The 14,600-nt window shown below is 38.9% G+C and overlaps 1 long non-coding RNA gene across 1 annotated transcript; it reads left to right on the top strand.

Annotated features, from left to right (window-relative positions):
• The first annotated feature begins 216 nt into the window (after positions 1-216).
• Positions 217-680, top strand: LOC122049212. The gene is made up of 3 exons (XR_006130883.1): positions 217-253; positions 332-464; positions 644-680. It is a non-coding gene; the product is annotated as an uncharacterized LOC122049212 (long non-coding RNA).
• Positions 681-14,600: the final 13,920 nt, after the last annotated feature.

The following is a 14,600-nucleotide window of genomic DNA, read 5'->3' as shown; positions in this document are numbered from 1 at the left end:
CTGTATGTGATATCAGTTGATATGCACTAGGTTTCTTGCAGAAATATTAAAATATCCTATCCATGTTCATTTTAGATGGTGTATCCTTGCACTAGGTTTCAGTTGTATCCTTTCATTTCAAAAGATCGTGTAATTACCATCAACTGACTATTACCATCAACTATGTATATGTTTCTTGTTGAATGTTACAATCATATCTATGATGTTCAATCGTATAAGGGTACTTTGTGAGAAAGACAGGTCTACAAAGGAGGTAATTGCTCACTTCTAGAGCCCTACTAATGATCATCTTCCTTGGCTAACTGTTCTTTCATCAAATTGTCACTCACAGGCTCCAGGTGCAGGAAATCTTGAAAGAAGAATTCTAGAAGTTAACAGAAAAAAGGGTCAAAGTTGTTAAACCTGGTTCTAAGACTTCATTTCCCAATACTGAAATTCGTGGAACCTATGCCCCTCCTTTTCATGTAAGTTCTCTACAGCAAAGTTGACGACACATTTTAGCAATGCCTGTGCAAACTCATTGATACGAGTCGAGTTTCTGGATTATTTACCCTACTAGAACTGATAATTGACTATATGTTAAACTAAGCAAATGATGAACACACTTCTGTTTATGGTTTACAATCTCATCATTCGTTTGCAGGTTGAGCTATACCGGAACGACCCGCACCGATTCAAGATTGTAGTAGACAGCGACAATGAAATGGGTTTGATGGTGCAAACTAAACACTCGTGTGATATCATCGTCCTTGTGATAAGAGACTTCGCCCAGCGATTCAACAGCTTGTGAAGAATAGTTATGTGTAATTTGTGGATACTGACTTGATGTGCACAATATTAATTATCTTTTTATGTTGTAAGAAGAATATTTATGTGTTGGTTATATGAATATTGACTTGGTGTGTTTAGATACATCAGTGCATTTTTATTTGTGATTTTCTTAGTGAATTAATAATATTAACTTAATTTTATGATTTGTTTGGTGATAATATTGGTTTTTCACTATTTCAGAAATCAAATTTGTGTCGTTAAACAATACTGATATTACATCGATTTTCCACCGCTGCAAAACCGGTGTCCTTAACTAATATTACATCGGTCGTATACCGCTGCCAAAACTGGTGTTATTAACATATAATATTACATCGGTTTTACACCCGATGTCGTTAAGTGATACTACACCGGTTTTAACCCGATGTCTAAAATGGCAGACCTTTTACATCGCCTTCATAGACATCGGTCGAAAATATAATAGACATCGGTGGAAAACCGATGTCTATGAGGGTTTTTGTTGTAGTGCGTGGATCGGTCGACCGATCCAATCAGCATTAATAGCACATTAAATGAAGATCTCGAAAGATTTCGGCGAACAGGGAAAGAACCTGTTCGATCGACCGAAAAAGAGGTTCGGTCGACCGAAAAAGAGGTTCGGTCGACCGAACCCTTGATGAGCAATTAATGCGAAGATCGAGCCTGCATCAGACTCCAGCCAGGAAGGAAGGGAGCGGGTTCAGTCGACCGAACAGTGTGATCGGTCGACCGAACGTCCAGTACATCTATAAATGAAGGCTCGAAGTCAGAGGCTCGGTAACACTTTCTGATCGACTCAAATTCTGTTCTGCAAGCAACTCGTGCTACAAGTCTCCATCAGCTCAGCAAGCTACACCATCAGGAAGAGCCGACCAAAGCTTCAACTATATTATTTGTCTGTATTCTTTTTATACATAAGCTTGCATTGTAATTCACTTAAGCAAAATAGTAGGTTGTTACTATCTTGCTCATTTGTATGATCTGTTTCTCTCCAAAGGATTTCGGATAGAAGGATTATAGTGATTTGCCCATCGGTGCGATCAAGGATCGCGGGCCTTCGAGTAGGAATCGAGCTAGGCTTCGAACGAAGTAAACAAACTTGTCTTTCTGCTTTCCGCTGCTTACTTGAATTGTTTTCAAAGGATAAAGAAAAGTTTTAAAAGCGTGATATTCACCCCCCCTTCTATTGCTCACATCGATCTATCAATTGGTATCAGAGCCTCGTTAGCTCTGAATCTCTTAACAATTTTTAAAAGCATTTTAAAACTCTTTCTTTTTCTTCTTTTAGAATATTTTTTATTCTTTATTCTTCAATCACTATTAATCCCAAGATTAAAGTCTTGGAAATATTTTGTCCTTTAATTTTTCGCGTATCAAGAAGGTTACAGTACGGTCCGACCTCCACTATTCAAAGGAGAGAATTTCATTTATTGGAAGAATAGAATGGAGTGTTACTTGAAGTCCGACATCGAGCTCTGGTTCACAATCCTGAAAGGTTACACTCTCCCGATGAAAGACAGAACAACATTAGAACCAAAAGAATGGACTCCTCAAATGATCAAGAAGTCACAACTGAACTACAAGACGATCAACACCATTCAGTGCTGACTCACAATGGAGGAGTTGAATCGAGTCGGCTCCTACGACAACGCAAAAGAACTGTGGGACTCGCTAGTCAAGCTACACGAAGGGACCGATGAATCTAAGGTAAATAAATGGGACTTGCTTTTAAACAATTTATTTAATATAAAAATGTTTCCCGGAGAGACGGCTTCGCAACTACACGCCCGACTGAAGGACATCCTCAACGGTCTCCACTTTATCGGACACAATCTCAAAAATCGTGAAACGATAAGGTACGCTTTAAACGTCTTTCCGAGAAATGCTTTGTGGGCATCAATTGTAGATGCATACAAAGTTTCTAAGGACCTTTTAATTTTTAAGTTAGACGAGTTATTCTGTGAATTAGAATTACACAAGCAATCTAACATAAGCCATGTCGAGAAAGGAGTTGCTTTATATGCAGGTCCAAGCAAAGAAGCAAAGTCAAAAACGAAGATCGAGTTAGAAAGTGAGTCTGACTCTGACTCAACAAACGAAGAAGAGTTAGTCAACATGGTCCGGAGACTTCTGACGAAAAAGAAGTTCAGAAGAAATGTCAAGAAGACACCGTTTAACCAGACCCAGAACAAATCAGAAGTGATTTGTTATGGGTGCAACAAAAAGGGGTATTTCAAAATCGATTGCCCGAATTGGAAGGAAGAAAAATCTAAATCGACAAGAAGAAAGAAGGCACTTCAAGCAACATGGGATGAGACTTCTTTCGACGAATCCTGTAACGCCTACCCCTCCACTACTACCTTAGGAAGGACGGGGTTACTTAAAACATACATACATGCATAAATATGAAATCATGGCAGCGGAAGCGGTTTATATTTTTCTTATCATATCATCATTTCATCATACTCATATAAACATGTTAACATGACATGGCATGGAGAACTACATGATCATACTATCATAGTAGCACTTTTAACTAAACATGTGAACAGGGTAGTCATGCAACCTATTAAACATGCTAACTTACTAATCCTTTCAACATATCGTGTGAACATACTAGCATTCATGCATGTAACTTGACTTAGAAAGTAGCATGTGAACAAGTGGAAACATAAATATCCAAACCGGTTAAACATGTTCTAATTATTATATTGTAGCAACCATCAAAGCCTAAGATAGAAAACATAGAATAGTTCACATGCATATTCTAAAACATATATATAATTTTTTTTTGACACACAAGACAGATCTTCATCCACCATGCCACTTCCACACACATCTTTGCCCTTCCTGCTGCTCCCTTTAGTTTAGCCATTCTTTTCCCTTCTCTGCAGTACAAGGAAAAATAAAACTATAAGCACATAGGCTTAGTAAGATCCTTTTCTACTCACAAAAATCATGAATCATGAATTAAACATATAGTAGTGACATATTCTTTTATTCAATCTATAACTTGAACATTCACATGATAGCATAAAGTAGTGGCATACTCACTTAATCCAATCATAACATAACATGTGAGCATAAGCATAAGGTAATAGCATGTTCATCTAGGCATCATAACATATCTCAAAAGTGCATAAATCATAGCATATGGAAGCATAAGCATATATAGCATGAAACATCTCAAGAGAGCATCTACCTAAAGCATAAGAAATCATATAGCATGAGATATGTAGATGCAAGATGTTCTTTTGAAAACATGTATCATGTAGCATGAAATGAATATATGCAAGGTGTCCTTTTGAAAACATATATCATATAAGTACTTAAACATAATCTCAACATGAGGGCCCGGCTTTGTACCACATACATACATGAGTACGCTCATCCTAAGTAGATCCAAGGTAGCTAATTTTGAACCTACTAGGAACTAGGCCCGTTTCATTGACCATTGACCTAGGGGCAACTTAGGAGCCCATCCCTTTTACTAGGCCCGTTTCATAGACCATCGACCTAGGGGCAACTTAGGAGCCCATCCCTAGTACAAGCCATACAAAAGTAAAATAGCATACATGTTTCTTGTCATAGCATAGCATATCATGTTTCTTGTCATATCATAACATATCATGAAGAGTGCTCTTGATCCCAACTTAAGGGAAGCATCTCTTAGGCCTTTCATTTTACATAGGCCTTGCATAAACATAACATGATGTCATAAGGTGCACATAGCATATAGCATAGCATGTAGAGTCATAACATGATGGCATGAAATGCACATGACATACAACATATCATAGGAATCATAACATGATGGCATGAAGTGCACATAACATATAGCATATCATAGGAATCATAACATGATGGCATGAAGTGCACATAACATATCACATATCATAGAAATCATAATCATGTATAGTTGGAATTTTTGAACTCTCTACAAGTCTCAATCATGATTTGGCTGAAACATATAGGCATGGTCATGGGTTTTTCAAGCAACATAAAACATGGAACTCAATATCTTAACATCCCATAATTCTTAGTATAACATGTGAGGACTTTAGGAAATCCTAGGTAGCTTCTTAACCTAATCTTTTTCTTCTTGGCCGAAACCCTAGGAGCATGGTTCCAAATTTCTAAGTAACATAAAGTATGAAAACTTTAACCTAACATCATGTAGTGGGTTACAACCCATAAGGAATCATAAACAAGCATAATTTAGGTATTAAACATTATCTAAGCCTATTTAACTTTTCATGGCCGAAACCCTAAGGAGCCATATTTCAAGATCTAAGCAACATAAAGTATGAAAAATCTTAACCTAACATCATGTAGTGGGTTACAAACCATAAGGAATCATAAGCAAGCATAATTTAGGTATTAAACATTCTCTAAGCTCATTTAATTTTTCATGGCCGAAACCCTAAGGAGCCATATTTCAAGATCTAAGCAACATAAAGTATGAAAATCTTAACCTAACATCATGTAGTGGGTTACAAACCATAAAGAATCATAAGCAAGCATAGTTTAGATTTTTAACTTTCTCCAAGCCTAATTATCTTTTCATGGCCGAAACCCTAAGGAACAACCTTTCAAGATCTAAGCAACATGAAGCATGAAAAACCTTAACCTAACATCATGTAGTGGGTTACAAACCATAAGGAATCATAAACAATTATAACTTCAATTTTTAACTTCCTCTAAGCCCTTTTATCTTGTCATGGACGAAACCCTAAAGAGCAAAATTTCATGATCTAAGCAACATGAAGCATGAAAACCTTAACCTAACATCATGTAGTGGCTTACAAACCATAAGGAATCATAAACAAATATAACTTAGATTTTTAACTTCCTCTAAGCCTTTTTATCTTGTCATGGCCAAAACCCTAAGGAGCAAAATTTCATGATCTAAGCAACATGAAGCATGAAAACCTTAACCTAACATCATGTAGTGGGTTACAAACCATAAGGAATCATGAACAAATATAACTTAGATTTTTAACTTCCTCTAAGCCTTTTTATCTTGTCATGGCCGAAACTCTAACCATAGGAAGCATGAAAACAACTACTTGTACTGCAGGTGAGGGGATACTTACTTCCTCTCGCTTGGTCCTAAGGAAAATTGCCCTTGCTTTTGTGAAGTTTGCCTAGGAAGGAGGCCTTAGCTTGACTTCGGCAATGAGGTGTTGGATCGAGACCACGCTAGAGGGGGGGGTGAATAGCGTTCGTGGCTATTTCTTTCGATTCGTAAAACAAATGAGTAAAAGCGCAGCGGAATGAAGAAATAACAAACACAGAGAGACAAGGAGATTTACTTCGTTCGGAGCCTAAGGCGACTCCTACTCGAAGGCCCGCGATCCTTGATCGCTTTCCGTGGGCAACAACTATAAGCACGATAAAAATATTACAGACTAATTACAATTCAAAGCAGTAAACAGATTATACCGACAACAAAAACTAAATCTGAAGCTCCGGGTTGTCGGGGTGTCGTTGCAGCACTTTCTGGATCGAGTCGTTAGCAGCTTGTCGCAGAGAGATTGCTTAGAAGATTGTTGTTCTGAAGCTGCACCTCGACCCTTCTTTTATATGAAGTTCCGGACGCCTGGATCCCTTCCGGGCGCCTGGAGTGTGACGTGGCCAACCAACCAGGATGCTCCACGTGGCAAAGTCGCGGCAGGGATAAAGTTTGGTCCCGGGCGCCCGGACCTGTTCCGAGCGCCCGGATCCATCCCGGGCGCCCGGACAGCCTTTTTCCAGCAGGTTCCTCACCTGCAAACAAAGGTTAGTCCGAGCAAAATCCCCTGCAAGACAGTGTTAGAATAAGATAAAACATTGTAAAGAAGAATTGACAGTCTTCAGACTGTCCGAGTCTGACTTCGGATTTCCAACCGGAAATCCTAGGTCGACCCGACGCCTACTGTTCCCTCTACGGGGAACGCGTCCTCACCTACTCCACTCAGGAGATTTACCTGTTACCAGTCCGGTCTTCCAGACCTTCTGCTGGACATCCGCTTCTCGGCTAGTCCAGTCTTTCACCTGGTTCGCGACACCAGGACTTTCCACCTAGGGTTACCACCCCCTAGGATTTTCGCCTGAAGCCATCGACCTGCCAAGACTTTCCGCATAGGGTTACCACCCCCTATGACCTAGGGTTACCACCCCCTAGGGTTTTCCACCTGCCTAACCGCAGCTAGGACTTTCCTGAAATACTCATTCAAACATGTTAGATCACACACTAACTTAACTTTGAATCCTTTGCCATTATTAAAACTAAGGTTCGATCGTCGGATGCTTCTGCACCAACAATCTCCCCCTTTTTTATAATGGCAACCGAAATTCAATGTTAAGTAAAAATTTTGCAGTTATATATAAGCACAAGAAGCGTGATAAAAAATAAGCATAAACATAGCTCCCCCTTAATACATGCTCCCTTTAAAATATTTTCTTTGAAATTTTATTTCTTTCTTTGAATTTCTCTACTCTCCCCCTTTACCATATATAAAAAATGAGCTAGTTTTGAAAAACCTAATTTTTCAAGACAGAATTTTAGCAGAAAACCTTTTAACTTAGGCAAGGAGCGAGGCAATATAGCAATATTTTTCAAAATTTTCAACTTCAGAAAGTTAACAAAGTTTTCAACTTTAGAAATTTAACAAAGTTTTCAACTTCAGAAATTTTAAGCAAAATTTTCAACTTCAGAAATTTTCAAAAAAAATTTTAACTTCAGAAATTTTCTAAAAAAAATATTCAACTTCAAAAATTTGCTAACAAGATTTTCAACTTCAGAAATTTTCATACAAAATTTTCAGCTTTAAAGATTTTCAAGCAGAATTTTCAAAAAAAATTTCTTGAAAGAAAATATTCAGGTTTTTAAAGAAAATTTCCAAAGGAAATTTTTTTTTCAAAGCTTTAAATAATTTTCAAAAAACTTGACGAATTTTCGAAGAGGTTTCAGCTTAAATAACTTTTTAAGAAAATAATTCAGAATAGAGGACACTTGAAAGTTTTAAATTTGGAGAAAGTTTTTGAGAAAGCTGCTTTGAAATGAATTTCAAGAATACTTAAGGCAAAGGAGAAGTGATAACCTTTCTTGTTGATAGAATGTCATTTTGTTTTAGTAAGGTATCAGAGCCCTACAGTCCCAGCATGAGTAAAGATTTGTTTTGATCAGGTATCAGATCCCTTAAGTACAGACATGCTAAAACTTATTATTTCCTTCACCAATTGTGTAAGATATCGGAAAATTAAAATAGATAGGGTTATTTGGGAAATAGCCTTATAGCATTTTTCCGGAATTTTTAGAAATTTTCTGGGATTTTTTCAGAGCTCGTAAGAAGGGTTTTGAGGGGATCAATTTCGGGTACAGATAAGGCCTGTTTGGGATACCCGTTTAGGTGAGGAAATGTTTATAATTATAAATTATTTTCTTTTCCTTTAATTCTCTTCCCAAGCGCCGTTTCTCCCCAACCCGACGCCGATCCTTCCTCCTCTCCTTCCTTCCCCGACCTCCCTTCCTTCTCCGATCTCCCTCGCAGACGAGCGACGCCGATGAGAGTGAGGCTCTAGCTCCGGCGATCTCCCTCTGCAGTCATCGACCCTCAAGCTCAGATCCAGCCGAAGCCATTCTTCTCGCTTTGATCTCTCTGTTTTCTCACGGGGACGAACCGACACCGACGATCGCCAGTGTAGATCTATTTCCAGAGCATCAAGGGTGAGCTATCTTGTTCTTCCTTGATTTCCCGTAAGCCTCAGCGCCAAATCTTCCCTCGATTTCCTCCTCTTCCTTTGGTGGCGCTGTGCCCTAGCGGAATCTTGAAGGTAAGAGATCTACCTAGGGTATGATTTGAGTAGGTGATCTTTGGGAGGTGTTGATTTGGCAGTTTTGGGTTTGAAGGTGGAAGATTTCTTGATTCCAGCCACTATAGCTCTGTTGGGGAACTCCTTGATCTATGCTGCTGCAACGGGAGCCATTTACCAGGTGACTATGAATTCAAATTAGGGTAAGTTGTGATGGACATGAAGTGATTAAGATTATGTCAATTGGTTTTGGTTGTGATGATCTATCTGTTCGGGATTAGATGAAGCAATGGGCCATTGTTCTGGGGACCTCCTCCGTTGTCGATCACTGTCTTTATCCAAATTCTTGAAGCTGTGAAGGTTTTGGGTAAGCTGGAGTTTCTGTTGAGGTGAGTTTGTATCGTGGATTAGGTTTTCTGTAACTCCTTTGTGTATATTCTATTTTATGGATTGAAACTTAGAAGAGTTGGTGTATGCTTGACTGTTGTAGTTCTGGACAGTGGAGTGTAGCACTGTTGAGCTACTGGATTTGCTGCCATCCCTCAAGGTAAGTGTCTACCATTAGTTTTCTTCTTAGTGTGAAATAAATTCATGGTTGTTTAGTGTATTGGATTGATTTCATTATGGAATTGGAAGTGAGTTTGCCTTTTTGGTGATGAATTGGTGGAGTGTTGATGATGGTATTGGGTTAATATAGCGTGTATCAGATTTCATTTAAGGTTGTAATCTATGTAGTTTGGTTGATGAGTGTTTGATCATGCGAAGTCATGGGTTAAAATTTATGGATATGGTGATTTGGTTAATATAGATTGTTATGTAATCATTCTTTGGATTATTGGATTGATTGTTGGTTGGGTTATTAGATGTGATGCTTTGGTTAGTTGTTGATGATGATAGGGTGTGATGTGGATTGGAGGAATTATTGTAGTTGGATTAATCGAGATGGATGAACTATGTGGATTAGATTCATTTGTGTTTTTGGGGATTTTGTTTTGGATCAAGGTGAGCTAACTATGAAGTTTTGGTTGCATTTATGTGATATATTGATTTGGTTGAATCTTGGATTGATCGGGAGATTTAGAAGGATTTATGATGAGTTTGGATTTAGGAGAAGTTGGATTGAGGATTAATTGGAAGATTAATCAGATATTAAATTTGGTTGGAGTGAACCTAATTGGATTAAGGGATTAGGTTAATTATTTCGATTAGGGTTTTCCCTAATTAGATTGGGGAGTTTATTTAGCTATTTGTTACTTATGTAATTAGCTAAATATATTATGTGATCGCAGGACTTTGTTTCGAGGCGAGCGTCTCAACGTGGAATTTATTCTGGACACGATCTACATATCAAGGCGGGTATTTCTTCCTTGACCTCTTTATAGTTTCTTTGAGCTTAGTGCATGGTTGTTATTTGACGGATTAGGTTACTTTACCCTATATCGTGTTCGGTTGCTGTTTTCCCTGCTTGATACTTTGCTTGAGCTTAGAGATGATCTAGTTTTATCATATACAGTCTCAACTTTTGATATCTACTCTGCTGGGATTACGTGTGTAGAGTATGCATAGTGGGGATTGTCGAGTTGTTGGATTTATCATGCTGATTTATGCATATAATGTTGATTGTATGTAGCTTGGTATGTATTTTAGGAGTCATCATGTTGACCCTACATTTGCATGTTGTATGTACACACGTGTTTGGTTAGGTATTTTTGGAGGAGTTGTGTTGATTGTATGTTTATGGGTTATACACGTGTCTGATGTGGTTATTATTGGAGGATACATGTTGATTGTACTTACGTTCGGTGCATATGTGTCCAGTGGATTATTGGAGATTTTTGGTTGATTAGACGCGTATAGTTGTGTATATGTGTTTGGTGGGATGTGTGGATTTATCATGACGATTATACTCTTGTTGGAGGTATTTATGGGGTTTAGGGTTGTTGCATGGATGATGATTATATATATATATATCATGTTCAACATTCATTGCATCTGATGACCATTATCTCCCTTGTGGTGAGAGAGTCATCAGTTGGTTTGGTTTAGCACCGCACACTCGGCCACTCATGGGTAGTGGTAGTTGGAGCAGTTGCTGCTAGTCCTGTCGTGCCACCCGGTCACGAGGTTTAGTGAGATCCGGCGTTGTGAGCAGTCAGGGACCCTGATGCTATGTAGTTAGATGGCTACTAGCGGACTGTCCGCCTCGACCACTATATAGTGGGCTGGAGGGTAGTATAATCGTCACAGACCCAAGCCTCTCGGCCATACAGGGGTCGTGGTGTTCGGAGAGGTGGCGGGGGTGACCATGGAGCATGCATGCACTTCTGCATATGATGCACGGTGCATCTGGGGGTTATATTTGCATACATGCCTAGTAGATACTAGTTGCATGTGATTGTCGTTGTTGCACTTGATTGAGATATGATTGTTGCATTTGGTTGCCATGCTGCATACATGTCATTTATTTTACATGTATATGCAGTCGTATCTATATTGCACAGGTGTCACGGGTATATCTGTTGCAGATCTAGTGAGTTTATTGATCTTTGTACCGTGCGTCGATTCCGGATTGGGTATGTATCTGTCCTTATGTTAGTTGTGGTTTGTACAGTTTATATGTCAGGTTATTATGTCAGGTATGTTCAGATGCATTGATTATGATAGTATGATCATGTTCTCTATTCCCTATTGAGACTGTATACTTGTGATCTCCATGCTGTTTATGGACTATGCACTATCTTTTCTATTACCCGCTGAGTTACCTATACTCACCACCGCATGTATACATTTATGTTTTCAGGTAGCCTGTAGATGGTTGGTGTCGCTCGGAGTATCCTGTCTGCCGGGTCCTACGTCACATCCGAAGATCGTGATTGTTTTCTTTTGTATATTCTTTTCTTATTTTTGGCATTGTATTTGTGTATAGCCATGTGGCTATCTTATGGTTTTGGTGTTGTATTTGTTGTATAAAGCCTAGCCGGCTAGCAGTGTGTTGATTGTGTTGTATTGGGCTTTCCGTTTTCGTTTTTCCGCTGTGTTGGTTTTTAGTACAGCCGTGTGGGCTGTTTTATATATAACTGCGTGGTTGTGATTGTTTCATTCCAGCCGTGTGGGCTGTTATTATAACTGCGTGGTTGTGTATATAAATATTCCAGCCGCATGTGGCTGATGTATATTTTGTTTGTAGTGATGCTTCATATTGTCACCCGTACAGGGGAGATGCTGTCGGATTTTTGTCTGGCAGAGACTCTTTTGGGGCGTGACAAATTGTCTAACCGTTTAGCTACTTGCTGATTGCCTAGAGGGCAACAGTGTTCACTTGGTTAGTCAAGTCAAGTCAATTGATTTAGTTAGATTGTACTAAGGCTGGAAGATATGATTTGATTACTGTTAATCATGTATTTAACGCCCAGACTCATATTGATGCACAGAAATAAGCATTCTTGAGTCCAGGCTGTACCCTATGCATCTCACACCGTTCTATTTTTTATAAACACAATCAAGGTAAACCTAGGTGTTTGTGAGATGCTCTGGCTGAGTCCTGGGGGAACATGATTTCTAGGGTGAAATCCTAGACTAAATCCAACTTTCGAAAGTCTAGCAAAGTGGGGATTTTGGAAAATCAGTTTTGCCTAGAAGTTATAAAAAAGATGTGACTAAAAGACTAATCTATTAGATTAAGTTATAGTCAATCAAGCCTGAAGAGAAACCGTCTATTAGACTAAAAAGTCGACATAGATAAAAGAGTCATAATAGAGCTGCTACAAGCTGTACTAGGGTCATAATAGAGCAACAGTAGGAGCTACTGAGATGATGAGGGAGGTGGTCCGGAACCTAGCGACCGGAGTAGTGTCAGGAGCTCAGTGTGACGAGTCCGGTCGTCCTCTCGTAGATCTCGGCGCAAGTCGGAGAGCTCCTATTGTACGTCTCGTCGTAAGTCGGAGACCTCCTGTCGGACCTCTCGTCGAAGATCTGAGACCTCTCGCCGTATGGACTGATGAAACTCGGAGTTCTCGTGCTGGAGACTCGACATAGCCCTCTCTAGTCCGGAAACTCGATCAGCGAGAGTGCGGGGAGCTGGGTGTGGTGCTCGAGGTGGTGGTGGGGCAGGAGCAGCCTCCTCAGGAAATAGTGCCAACATGAACTCATCATGCTCTGCCTCCTCCGCCTGCTAGTGCTGTGCCCCCCTACGCCAGGACATGGTACCCTCATCGTCTATATGGATATTTGCTAGGGAAAAGTTCCTAGCTCCTATGATGTCAAACTCGGTCATGTAGCGGATGTCACCTCTAGTGACATCAATGTGTAATGAGGACATGTAAGCTGTCAGAATATGACAATAAGGCATATGTCCTCGTCTACTGGTCACGTATCCAGCTGCATAAATAATAGTGGAAAAGATGTGAAGGCTGATGTCTATGTCTAACCTCTGACACAGGGCATAGAGCAGGAAGGAGTGAAATGGACGCATCACCGCAATGTCGTGAGTGGTCAGCGGTAGAATACAAAGTACTAGAACCCTATAAAGGGCGTAGTCCTGAATTCTAAGGTTAAGTGACCTAAACTGGGTCTCAGTGGGATCACGCTGGTCCTCAAAGAAGGACGAATAGATCGTATCGAGGGTAATATGTGAGTAGGGATCTCCAAAAGGTAGCTCCCTAGGAGGATAGCATAAAAAGGTGCAGGGTGACTCTCGTAACCCTAGAAACTCACGAATGGTGGTGGGAGATAATGTGATATCCGTGCCAGCTGCCCTAGTGGTATAGGAGTAGTCGTCTACTTTCACTAGGTTGTTGTAAAATTCGGCACATAGACTTATGTTCACTGGGCTGGTGCACTCAACTAGGTTTCGCAGCCTATAGTGGTTTATAGTCTCGGAGACTGGAATACAAGAGCGTAAAAAGAACGATCTGTCTATACATTTGGTTCTAATGGCCATGTAATTTGTTGACATAAACTTAATCCTAAGTTCGTCGGTGGGAAACCTAGGGTCAATGCTAGGGGTAGAGGGCCCAGCACCAGACTTAGTACGCTTCCTAAATTTCAAACTAATATTATACTGAGAAATAAACAAGCATTATAAGAAATAAAGTTTAGGAGGGGGTTAGACATTTTACCGAGGAGCCATTGATAGAAATTTTAGAACTGACGACCTCGGTTGAGTCACGACTCCGTATTAACCGCGAAAAATTTAAATTTTGAAAGTCTTCGCAGGTAAGCCAAGAAGCTTTAAGGAAAACTTGGGTGCAAGGGTAGGGGACGCCTCCAGCCCCCTATATATAAGGGAGTCCGGGCGCCCGGGGTTGTGTGAGGCGGGGCGCCCGGGATCGCTGCGGGCGCCCGGGGTCTGAATACCGGGGGCGCCTGCCCCCGGTTTTTGACCTTTTATTATTATTTTTATTATTATTATTATTATTTTTCTTTAATGTTTTAATTAACTTAAAGATGCTTAAGTAAACTTAATTTTTAAACATGTTTAATTGAGAATTAATTCAAATTTTGAAATTGAGTTTAAAATAATTTTAAAATTGAGTTTAATATAATTTTGAAATTGAGTTTAAAGTAATTTTGAAATTGAGTTTAAAATAATTTTAAAGTTGAGTTTTAAGATAATTTTGAAATTGAGTTTAAAATAGTTTTGAAATTGAGTTTTAAAATAATTTTGAAATTGAGTTTTAAAATAGTTTTGAAATTGAGTTTAATATAATTTTGAAATTGAGTTTAAAGTAATTTTGAAATTGAGTTTAAAATAATTTTGAAGTTGAGTTTTAAGATAATTTTGAAATTGAGTTTAAAATAGTTTTGAAATTGAGTTTTAAAATAATTTTGAAATTGAGTTTTAAAATAGTTTTGAAATTGAGTTTAAAATAATTTTTAAATTGAGTTTAAAATAGTTTTGAAATTGAGTTTAAAGTAATTTTGAAATTGAGTTTAAAATAATTTTGAAATTGAGTTTAAAGTAATTTTGAAATTGAGTTTAAAATAATTTTGAA

This window comes from Zingiber officinale, chromosome 2B (genome assembly GCF_018446385.1).
Source record: "Zingiber officinale cultivar Zhangliang chromosome 2B, Zo_v1.1, whole genome shotgun sequence".
Taxonomy (NCBI): domain Eukaryota; kingdom Viridiplantae; phylum Streptophyta; class Magnoliopsida; order Zingiberales; family Zingiberaceae; genus Zingiber; species Zingiber officinale.
Note: the sequence above shows the minus strand (reverse complement) of the source record. Positions and strands in the feature narration are given on the sequence as shown.